Source organism: Macrosteles quadrilineatus, unplaced genomic scaffold, assembly GCF_028750875.1.
Source record: "Macrosteles quadrilineatus isolate MER2022 unplaced genomic scaffold, UCM_ALF_1.0 Scaffold_8__2_contigs__length_117827958, whole genome shotgun sequence".
Lineage (NCBI taxonomy): Eukaryota > Metazoa > Arthropoda > Insecta > Hemiptera > Cicadellidae > Macrosteles > Macrosteles quadrilineatus.
Window position 1 is genome coordinate 80,054,950 of NW_026542601.1, and position 11,985 is coordinate 80,066,934.

An 11,985-nucleotide genomic window follows, 5' to 3' on the forward strand; every position below is an offset into this window, starting at 1 on the left:
GTTAATGCTAAAAACACCTCTATACAACGTTGTAATTAAGTTAAAAGCCTCCATAAGACGAATTTGTTTGTGACATGGGCTAGGACTGATTAACCTCTATACAACGAATATTCTTAGCACAAAACCTCTACAAGACGAACGTGACCTCTATAAGACGAATTTATCATAATCTTAACCTCCATAGTACGTAGTTTTAAAAACAAACAGAAGCTTGTCTCAACATGAAACCCCCACCCATCCCTCCTCTTTCCTCAGTCATTGTTTGGAGAAAACTTGGAGCGACGAGAAACCTCTATAAGAAGAATAACAGCAGGATTAAACCTCGATAAAACGACCCTCTTTATTAAGAATACCTCTATAGTAAGAATTTTTCCCGTACCCCTTGAAATTCGTCTTATAGAGGTTCAACTGTACTACGAATAAATGAACACCAGAACTTACCCGATTTTTAACCACAATAGCCTACTCCGAGGCCTATGTGTTGGCCATAGCTTGGGCTATGGGCCAAAGAACGTAGGCCTATTTTTATTCACAGTGAAGTACACAAACACATCCACAACTACATATTCATTCATAATAGCACTTCGTTTCACATAATAAAGTTAAACCGGCCGATTTTACAGATATTTAACGCCGCCAACGACATAACCCCAAACTGGTGTTTATTTGTTGACAGACGACAGACGAAACTAGACCAGCTCAACAAGTGAATTTGCGAACAGCTGTTATCTAGTAGTACTAAAGTTCGCCGCTTGAGCGCGTAAGCCTCGAGCGGGCAGGAACGAAGGATTTTACTCAAAGACAGGATTATTCGTTCGTACGCCGACTTGGAAGTAACTTCGTCGTTACATCTACGCTCGCACGATAATCGACACGACTGTACGATTTTGTTACGAAGGTTAGCTAGCATACTTAGTTAGGACCTTTTCACGTTATGTTATTTTCATTTTAATCTATTATACCTTTTCGTTTTCTTTACATACCGATTCAAATTATCTAAATTTAATATCGTAACTTGATTCTTGACCCGCCAGTTCCTGCCTGCCAGTGACTAGCGGTGGCGATCGTTTCTCCGTTCGCTTAACGAGTAATTATTACTTTTATTATTTTAATTGACTCGACGTTTTAATACCCCGAGACTTGTCGTCTAAGTTCTAAACCCCGTCTTTGGCGGGTGAAAGAATCAAGTCTTGGGAGCAGGCTGATTTGAACAATCCGCTACGAAAATTAATATTAAATTTATTTTAAACCACTCACGTTAAATTATTCGTCCAATTATATTAATTAGGCCTCGACGTCTAGGAATTGCCTTTTACATTAGATTCGATTTTATTATCTACCAACGTCTTTAACTAATTAAAGTTTAATGCGAGTATTTAAATCACATTGGCTAAGATTGAATACTCGTCGGTCCTACAGAGTCAGTATAAAAGTTAGGCAAAATTTCCCAAAACACGTTAGCGAAGGTGAGGGGTCCGCGGAATTGGCTAACTCTGGAACTCGCTAACCCCATGTTAAACGCCCTATCTTAAAATTTGGTCGATGAGAGGAACTCGCTAACTTGTTCGGTTTCGGAATTGGCTAACTCCGGAACCCGCTAACCCGCTCTAGAGCCGGGTTAGCGAATTCCGTCCTCGTACGGAAGTCGCTAACTCGGTCCCTCGGCGGAACTCGCTAACTCCCAATCAGAAGCCTCGCGGGCCGTCCAATGGGAGCCAAGCACGAATATTTTTGGCCAGTGTTGCCGAAAGTGTAGTACCTATATCGTATCGGTACCATAATGTCGTATCCTACGATTAATTAGGAGTATGAGCAACGTAGTCGATAAAATAAATATATTTAGAAGTATGTTTAACATTATTCTTATGATTATTAGGGCGGAAAATGCATTATAGTCTTACCATAGACTAACCAACACAAGTAAACTTTACATCCCATTGTTAACCTTGAAGCTCGTTTTTCATGTCTAGTTCATGTCCGGTGACACTGATCGCTAGTGTCGACAAAATTGTGTTTCTATTATTTTATAGTTAACTTCATGATTTGTTCTTTACTGTTTGGTTATATAACTAGGGGACGTGTTATTAGTTGTGATTAGAACGTTTTATTTGGTTAAACGAGGTTTTAAATTACTGAAAACAAGAAACAATTTTAAACAAAACACGACCTCTAAAGACAGTGCACCGGACAGAACTGACAATACAACTGTCTTCAGATGATCCATAAGGATGAGAAATGTACTAATATAAGGGAGTATGTTTTATATGTAGGTTTCTTACTTAAATAGTAGCTTATTGGTATGCAAAAAGATAAAAATGCACATTTAATTTGGATCTATTACATGTTATGAAATATCTATTTTCGTAGTCCGCCATTTGTTTCTTTTATTCGAATAAATACCATTTTGTGAACTTCTGCAAATAAAATTACCTATTGAGTTCGTATTTTATATACTGGGCTTGTAACCTTAAATCATAAATCATAATAAAATTTACACGTTAACCGTCATTACAGAATTACATTTGAGTGGTAATGTATTTTTAAATAGGGCTATTGAATTTAAATAAATATTTATCAATACATTATAAAGTGGTAGGCCTAATGTATTCATGGATTGCATTAAAAGTTAGTCTATGCATAAATACAACTTGTAAATTTCTTTTATAGTAGGCTATTAGTGTAGAACCCGGGTCATCCTCTTAATTTTGTTGAATTAGTTTTACGTCTTTCAGTAGGCCTACTTTTTAAAAGTCTGAAGTTTTTCTCCAGGCTGGTTCTAAATGGAACCAGGCGTTCTTTTGTTTGTTACAATTCTTATGAATGGTGGCCATAGCTAAAATTACTCGATCTTATCCAAAAACAAAGCTATTGTCTATTGTGTAGCTCAGTACTGGGGAACGGTGAACCGAGCAATGGCTTGTTATAGTTTATATCGATTGTGAAAGCAATATAAAGGAAACCCAACACTCAAATCAGGAAAATCCGTCAATTCGTTTATTAAGAATCGTGAATTAAAATAACCCTGTCACGTTTTATTATATGAATATTATATCTTCTCCTATTAGCGAATTTCCCATATAGGGAATAAGCTATTACCGTAGTACTCATGGTAAGACCTGGACGTGGGACCGATTTTTTTTCGTTTTGAAGTCCCTAGAGGCCAAAAACACCATCCGTTCAAATTCATATATATATATATATATATATATATATATATATATTTATATATTTATATGTTTATATATTTATATATATATGTGTGTGTCCGTTAGCACGATAACTCGAGCAAAAATAATCCGATTTTGATGAAATTTGGTACAAACGTGTAAACCTACGTTTATTCGAACGAGTTCGCGATCCAGCTTGATCGGACCATGGGAACGGGGTTTTACGGGGGGTTTTATGGGGTAAAAATAGCCCATTTTTGACCCAAAAAACATAAAATTTAGCAATTTCTTTCCGAACCACTTTGTAGAGCTTAAAAAAAAAAATTGTATATTGAAGCGTTATTATGCGCCTAATGGTTACGGAGAAAATTCCAAAATTTGTAAATTTAAAATTCCCATGTTATTCTTATGGAAAATAAGTAAACTGTTGTAGTTTGCTTGTTTATGAACATATTTTGATCAAATTTGGAAAATGTTTTTATTTCTTACTAACTATTTACATTTTACAAAAAAAAACTGTTTTACCCTCCCTGATGCGGCAAACCTAAGTACTTGTTAAACTAATTCTATTTAAATAGGGAATTAATGTTATATTTTTAAGTAGACATTTCAGTGTAAAATCCAATCAGTCAAATGGAAATTCGCTTAGTCTGCAGGTTTGCTGCGGCGGGGGTATTTTTTACTAGTGGTGCTTAGGTGTACAATCTAAAAACGGTTTTAAAACATGTAATTGCAAAAAAAATCAACACATTTTAGAACTAGGCAACTATTTACTAGTAGGCCTACAATGCTTTGGTTCAAACTATTAGGCCTAGATAAAAACTTAGTCTATGTCATAATATTTGTACACGTAAGTTGGGCGGTTCAACGACGAACATTTAATTTAAAATCTATGAATTAGTTATGAAAGTTACGATGGTTGATGACTGTATTAATTAATGGTTTTGGTTTATTACGACATTACAATTAAATCTGTTTTCCGTGTTTAAGAACTTGCGTCTATTTTAGCTTAATTTCGTAGAGGTTTAATTATTTAGTACCAATTAAACTAAATTTTGAATATTTTTCATATTCTATTATTTTTCTTTATACTGATGGCATTTATATTTAAGATCGAAATCATAAACATTTAACTGGCCATTGTACAGTTTAATAAAAAAAAACACTTTCATGATTTTTTAATTGTCTTTTAATTACTTTGGGCTAGTTATCTGTTAAAAGTGGAATTGATAACAAAAAACAATAACATTTACTGTATCTTTATAGACACTGACATTTTGAAATACGGCAGTGTACGATTATTTTGTCGTACAAGGTTGGCAACGCTCCGAGCAGTGGGCGCGGCCGGGTTAGCGACTTCCAGAGTTAGCGAATTCCGCCGCGAGACAAAATCGAGTTAGCGGGTTCCGGAGTTAGCCAATTCCTGACTGAGACGGTTAGCCAGTTCCAGAGTTAGCCAGTTCCGACACACGACCGAGTTAGCGAGTTCCTGAGTTAGCCAATTCCTACGTCTCAAGGTGAGGATGACATAGCTCCTACTGAGCGTCTGCAGGATTTCCTGAGCGCTTCTAGAGCTCTGAGCCTTCGATTAAATTTTAAATAAATTGATCAGTCAAAGCCGTGACAACTTCGTATCGACCCCTGGATTTTTCTCGGCTCCTTCTGAGCACTCCGGGGAAGAAATTTGAGTGTGGCCAGTTCTAGGGGTAGGCCTAGCCTGACTTAGGTGAATACCAGTTTATTCCCCCCCTAGATTTTGCGTCACACAAGGTTTTATTAAAACCGATCTGAGAAGCTTAAAACAATGTTAATTCTACTGTTCTATATACCATTTTGTTTGGAAAATCATGGGCTTCAATATTATACATAAAACATACTTAAGGAACATTTGTTTTAAAAAAACTTTTTAGGTAAAAAAAATATTTTGGAAAATTTTCAAAAAAAAAATAAGTTCGCGCTCAATGAAATTGTATAAATTAAAGGCCTATAAATATTTGAAAATAGCCACTTTGTTCTAAATTTTATGAGGATTACAAATATATAATAATATAAGGAAGTAGATTTGCAAATAAATAAGTTATGGGCAAAAAACAGATTTCAGTAGGTACGTAGCGTTTAGCTAAGAATGCATAGCCTAACCATAGCTAGGAATCTGGCTGATAATTTACATCAATATCACTACCTACTTCTTCAGGATCATCAACCAGCCCTTCAAAATCACTTAAATCTTCTTATAATGCAACACGTATATCACTACTTTTGATTTTTAACACTAAAACAATGCACGTAATAAAACACATCAGTCATCGGTCCGAGGGTAACCTAGCTATTTACAAATACGCACGTCAGCTGTCTGCTGCAATTACGATCGGCTCGGAGAACATACAGCGCTGAGACAGACCTTTTCATTTCATTTCTACAGCAAATGCCATTAAGTTAAACAATACATATCAAAACACGATGGTCTGCAAAAATAAATACAAGAATAGCAAATAATTGGTGTGAACCTGGCAATAACTCCAGCCATAAGTAGTGCGCGCGGCCAAAAAAATTTATTGCTGGCCGTTTTGCGGCAAAATACGTCCGCGAGCAATATTACCGATGATGCCAACAGATAGAGGACACTTTAACGGACACGACAGTATCAATATCATGTACCTGGGGGATAAGTTAAGGGGGGTAAAACCAGCAATAAGTTGTGCGCGCGCCCGAAAAAATCTATTGCTGGCCGTATTGCGGAGAAATACGTCCGCGAGCAATATTACCGATGATGCCAACAGATAGAGGACACTTTAACGGACACGACAGTATCAACATCATGTACCTGGAGGATAAAAAAAGGGGGGTAAAACCAGCAATAAGTAGTGCGCGCTCCCGATAAAATCTATTGCCGGCCGTATTGCGGAAAAATACGTCCGCGAGCAATATTACCGATGATGCCAACAGATAGAGGACACTTTAACGGACACGACAGTATCAACATCATGTACCTGGGGGATAAGTTTAGGGGGGTATAACCAGCAATAAGTAGTGCGCGCGCCCGATAAAATCTATTGCCGGCCGTATTGCGGAAAAATACGTCCGCGAGCAATATTACCGATGATGCCAACAGATAGAGGACACTTTAACGGACACGACAGTATCAATATCATGTACCTGGGGGATAAGTTAAGGGGGGTAAAACCAGCAATAAGTTGTGCGCGCGCCCGAAAAAATCTATTGCTGGCCGTATTGCGGAGAAATACGTCCGCGAGCAATATTACCGATGATGCCAACAGATAGAGGACACTTTAACGGACACGACAGTATCAACATCATGTACCTGGGGGATAAGTTTAGGGGGGTATAACCAGCAATAAGTAGTGCGCGCGCCCGATAAAATCTATTGCCGGCCGTATAGCGGAAAAATACGTCCGCGAGCAATATTACCGATGATGCCAACAGATAGAGGACACTTTAACGGACACGACAGTATCAACATCATGTACCTGGGGGATAAGTTTAGGGGGGTATAACCAGCAATAAGTAGTGCGCGCGCCGGATAAAATCTATTGCAGGCCGTATTGCGGAAAAATACGTCCGCGAGCAATATTACCGATGATGCCAACAGATAGAGGACACTTTAACGGACACGACAGTATCAACATCATGTACCTGGGGGATAAATTTAGGGGGGTATAACCAGCAATAAGTAGTGCGCGCGCCGGATAAAATCTATTGCAGGCCGTATTGCGGAAAAATACGTCCGCGAGCAATATTACCGATGATGCCAACAGATAGAGGACACTTTAACGGACACGACAGTATCAACATCATGTACCTGGGGGATAAATTTAGGGGGGTATAACCAGCAATAAGTAGTGCGCGCGCCGGATGAAATCTATTGCTGGCCGTATTGCGGAAAAATACGCCCGCGAGCAATATTAACGACGATGCCAACAGATAGAGGACACTTTAACGGACACGACAGTATCAATATCATGTACCTGGGGGATAAGTTAGGGGGGGTAAAACCAGCAATAAGTTGTGCGCGCGCCCGATGAAATCTATTGCTGGCCGTATTGCGCAGAAATATGTCCGCGAGCAATATTACCGATGATGTCAACAGATAGAGGACACTTTAACGGACACGACAGTATCAATATCATGTACCTTAGGGATAAGTAAAGGGGGGTATAACCAGCAATAAGTATTGCAATAAGTAGCGGCTAAGCGACTACATAGATCATAGCTACTGTGCACTGGTTCTAGTATAACAGACAATGATTAATGGTCAGTGCAGCAATGGTATAGCAATTGTTAGTACAGTTCTGAAATACAAACAAATGAAAGCGTGTTAGTAAAGAAGCCAGCAAAAAATTACAATCACTCTAATAAATCAACTATTTTCTTTTACTCCCATAAATCAAATATCTCACAGCTGAATTGCTGCTACAGTAACTATCTGTTACCCACGGGCTCCACCCCTGTTACTACAATAGTATTAATAAAACTATTGATTGGTTAAGTTAAGATGAAATAAACAAAACAGAATACAGTAATGGTAATGCAAACAAATAATAACAGCTGAGGTATTTTTAACATTATGTAAATGGAAAGTTCCCTTTGGAAAGCAATTACGACCTTATAGGGCAGTTTATGAAATAATGAATAATTTTGCGCAAGGTTTCTCGTCATGACGAACATTTTAAGTATATGGTTTATGGGGGTGTGACTTGTAGTTTTCTCAAAAGTTCATGGGTACTTTTGACTTTATACATAGATTACAATAAACATTGACTACAAACTAAACACCACACATTATTTTAGGTAACACCGTGTTCTCACGGACCTACGCGATAACAAAACGAATTTGAAAAACCACCTTGCTGTCGACTCCCGCCCATCGATGTAGTTATTATACATCGATGCTCCCGCCTCGCCGTCGCCGACCCCGACTGCGACTCAGACCATAGACAAAACAGACTCACTGTCTAGTATCTCGGCTCGGCGAGCGCCGCGCACATCCAGCGCTGTACCCCGGCTGTACCCTGCGCAGGCGCGGGCGACTGATGCGCGGCCCGGCGGTGAACCACAAGATCAGCTGTTTCTGAACTAGTGTCATCTGCTAATTTGTTATGTTTATATTTTGGAACATAATTTCGGTGAATTGGCGAGGCGATTCTGCTAGTATGGTTTTAGTTTGATTATAAATATTATAAATACTAACTTAGTTACTTGTATAACTGTGTGGGAAGAGGTTTAACACCAGAAAACCTAGTACAGTATATATTAGTTACAGTTATTAGTTATTAGTTACAGTATATAATATTGCTCGCGGACGAATTTTTCCGCAATACGGCCTGCAATAGATTTTATCCGGCGCGCGCACTACTTATTGCTGGTTATACCCCCCTAAACTTATCCCCCAGGTACATGATGTTGATACTGTCGTGTCTGTTAAAGTGTCCTCTATCTGTTAGCATCATCGGTAATATTGCTCGCGGACGTATTTTTCCGCAATACGGCCGGCAATAGATTTTATCGGGCGCGCGCACTACTTATTGCTGGTTATACCCCCCTAAACTTATCCCCCAGGTACATGATGTTGATACTGTCGTGTCCGTTAAAGTGTCCTCTATCTGTTGGCATCATCGGTAATATTGCTCGCGGACGTATTTCTCCGCAATACGGCCAGCAATAGATTTTTTCGGGCGCGCGCACAACTTATTGCTTGTTTTACCCCCCTTAACTTATCCCCCAGGTACATGATGTTGATACTGTCGTGTCCGTTAAAGTGTCCTCTATCTGTTGGCATCATCGGTAATATTGCTCGCGGACGTATTTTTCCGCAATACGGCCTGCAATAGATTTTATCCGGCGCGCGCACTACTTATTGCTGGTTATACCCCCCTAAACTTATCCCCCAGGTACATGATGTTGATACTGTCGTGTCCGTTAAAGTGTCCTCTATCTGTTGGCATCATCGGTAATATTGCTCGCGGACGTATTTTTCCGCAATACGGCCGGAAATAGATTTTATCGGGCGCGCGCACTACTTATTGCTGGTTATACCCCCCTAAACTTATCCCCCAGGTACATGATATTGATACTGTCGTGACCGTTAAAGTGTCCTCTATCTGTTGGCATCATCGGTAATATTGCTCGCGGACGTATTTTTCCGCAATACGGCCAGCAATAGATTTTATCCGGCGCGCGCACTACTTATTGCTGGTTATACCCCCCTAAACTTATCCCCCAGGTACATGATGTTGATACTGTCGTGTCCGTTAAAGTGTCCTCTATCTGTTGGCATCATCGGTAATATTGCTCGCGGACGTATTTTTCCGCAATACGGCCTGCAATAGATTTTATCCGGCGCGCGCACTACTTATTGCTGGTTATACCCCCCTAAACTTATCCCCCAGGTACATGATGTTGATACTGTCGTGTCCGTTAAAGTGTCCTCTATCTGTTGGCATCATCGGTAATATTGCTCGCGGACGTATTTTTCCGCAATACGGCCGGAAATAGATTTTATCGGGCGCGCGCACTACTTATTGCTGGTTATACCCCCCTAAACTTATCCCCCAGGTACATGATATTGATACTGTCGTGACCGTTAAAGTGTCCTCTATCTGTTGGCATCATCGGTAATATTGCTCGCGGACGTATTTTTCCGCAATACGGCCAGCAATAGATTTTATCCGGCGCGCGCACTACTTATTGCTGGTTATACCCCCCTAAACTTATCCCCCAGGTACATGATGTTGATACTGTCGTGTCCGTTAAAGTGTCCTCTATCTGTTGGCATCATCGGTAATATTGCTCGCGGACGTATTTTTCCGCAATACGGCCTGCAATAGATTTTATCCGGCGCGCGCACTACTTATTGCTGGTTATACCCCCCTAAACTTATCCCCCAGGTACATGATGTTGATACTGTCGTGTCCGTTAAAGTGTCCTCTATCTGTTGGCATCTTTGGTAATATTGCTCGCGGACGTATTTTTCCGCAATACGGCCGGCAATAGATTTTATCCGGCGCGCGCACTACTTATTGCTGGTTATACCCCCCTAAACTTATCCCCCAGGTACATGATGTTGATACTGTCGTGTCCGTTAAAGTGTCCTCTATCTGTTGGCATCATCGGTAATATTGCTCGCGGACGTATTTCTCCGCAATACGGCCAGCAATAGATTTTTTCAGGCGCGCGCACAACTTATTGCTGGTTTTACCCCCCTTAACTTATCCCCCAGGTACATGATATTGATACTGTCGTGTCCGTTAAAGTGTCCTCTATCTGTTGGCATCATCGGTAATATTGCTCGCGGACGTATTTTGCCACAAAACGGCCAGCAATAAATTTTTTTGGCCGTGCGCACTACTTATGGCTGGAGTTATTGCCAGGTTCACACAAGTTAGCAAATATACATGGAACAATACATTCAAGAGACTAGACAGATTGTATCGAATGATCCGACTCATTACAAAATAAAACATGCATGAACAAGTAGGAGAATATGAATAGAATGCTTTCACCTCTGGAGAAAGCTTAGAATATAACGAAAAGAACGATACCGAACTCGATCCAGTTCAATCCGATTCAGTCAGTCATAGAGCCTTCGCCGTAAACGATGTTCGCGCGTCGATTTTTCGACGAGTGACGCTCGGAGGGTTATACGTGTTTTTTTTACCGCTAAAAAAATTTCGGCCCACATCGTCACCAGACGACTTTGGCCATTCTAAGCATCAACGTCAGATCGTCACCAGACGACGATCGGCCACTGCTAGGGTTAAGCTTAGCCTCGGCTGTAAGACTAATAAAATGCACAAGATTTTACAATGGCCTAGATCATTCCTCTGGTAGCCTAAATCAGAACTTGTACTCACCATAAGACAAGTGAGGAGAATTTTTTACATTACCTTGACTACAACTTGGGCCCAATAAAAATACACATTTTAACAATGGCCTAATTGATATAGGCCTATCCCTTCAGTGGTAGCGGTAATAACAGGCCTAGGATTCCAACTAGACTAGGCCTAGGCTAGGCTTAGTCAATTATTAGACAATCATAATTTTTCTGGTATTTTATGTTTATTATAGTACTAGCTTAGGCCCGTGTAGGCCTAGGCTTCAAACCACACGTCCACGAAACGTTATTAAGTGACCTAGGCCCATTTCAAACTTATTTAGGCTGTCTGATCTGGTTAGAACGATCTCAAAATCCACAAGTTAGCCTAAAACCATTAAATTAGGGTAGTATTTACCTCCTAAAACCATAAATATTCACAAAATTGTGTTAATTAAACTTAACCAGAATTGTTTTTTAGTTACTTACCGAGTTTTAATGTATGTAAAGGGATAGAGAAGAAATCTCAGTGACCTAAGATAACATAAACGGTGTGGTCGCAGAGAAAGAGAAATGGGGTCACGGAGTCAGTGTGTAATGGCGAATCCCAATGCAAAATGCAATGGTGGGGGAACCGAAGAACCGAGGAATGGACTATGATGATGGAGGAAGGAGGAAGAAGTAGTGTTAGCTTGTAGTGTAGTGGAGTGGGAGTGATCAGGTCCTGGTCAGTGGGAGTAGAGTTGGAGTAGGATGTACCGGAAACGAAAGAAGAAGATAAGATTAAGAAGATAGGAGACAAGCAAAATGGCTCACATTGCCAATTATTAATAAAGGGGACAGCTCACTTACTCTACAGATCATAGACTATACGAGCTTTTTAAATAATATTGAAGGTTCACTTGCACTACAGGCTCGTATACTATACGAGCCTATCGAAAATAAAAAATAAATGAAGAGGGTTCACTTACTCTACGAATCATTGTG

At 39.9% G+C, this 11,985-nt stretch overlaps 1 protein-coding gene across 1 annotated transcript in view; it reads right to left on the reverse strand.

Annotated features, from left to right (window-relative positions):
• LOC129000110 (piwi-like protein Siwi) overlaps positions 1–11,620 on the reverse strand; it is a 43,058-nt gene extending 31,438 nt beyond the window's left edge. Inside the window, exon 1 of the mRNA XM_054427007.1 lies at positions 11,488–11,620. The gene's annotated coding sequence lies outside the window, so the exon portion shown is untranslated. The remainder of the gene's footprint in view (positions 1–11,487) is intronic.
• Between the last annotated feature and the right edge of the window lie 365 nt (positions 11,621–11,985).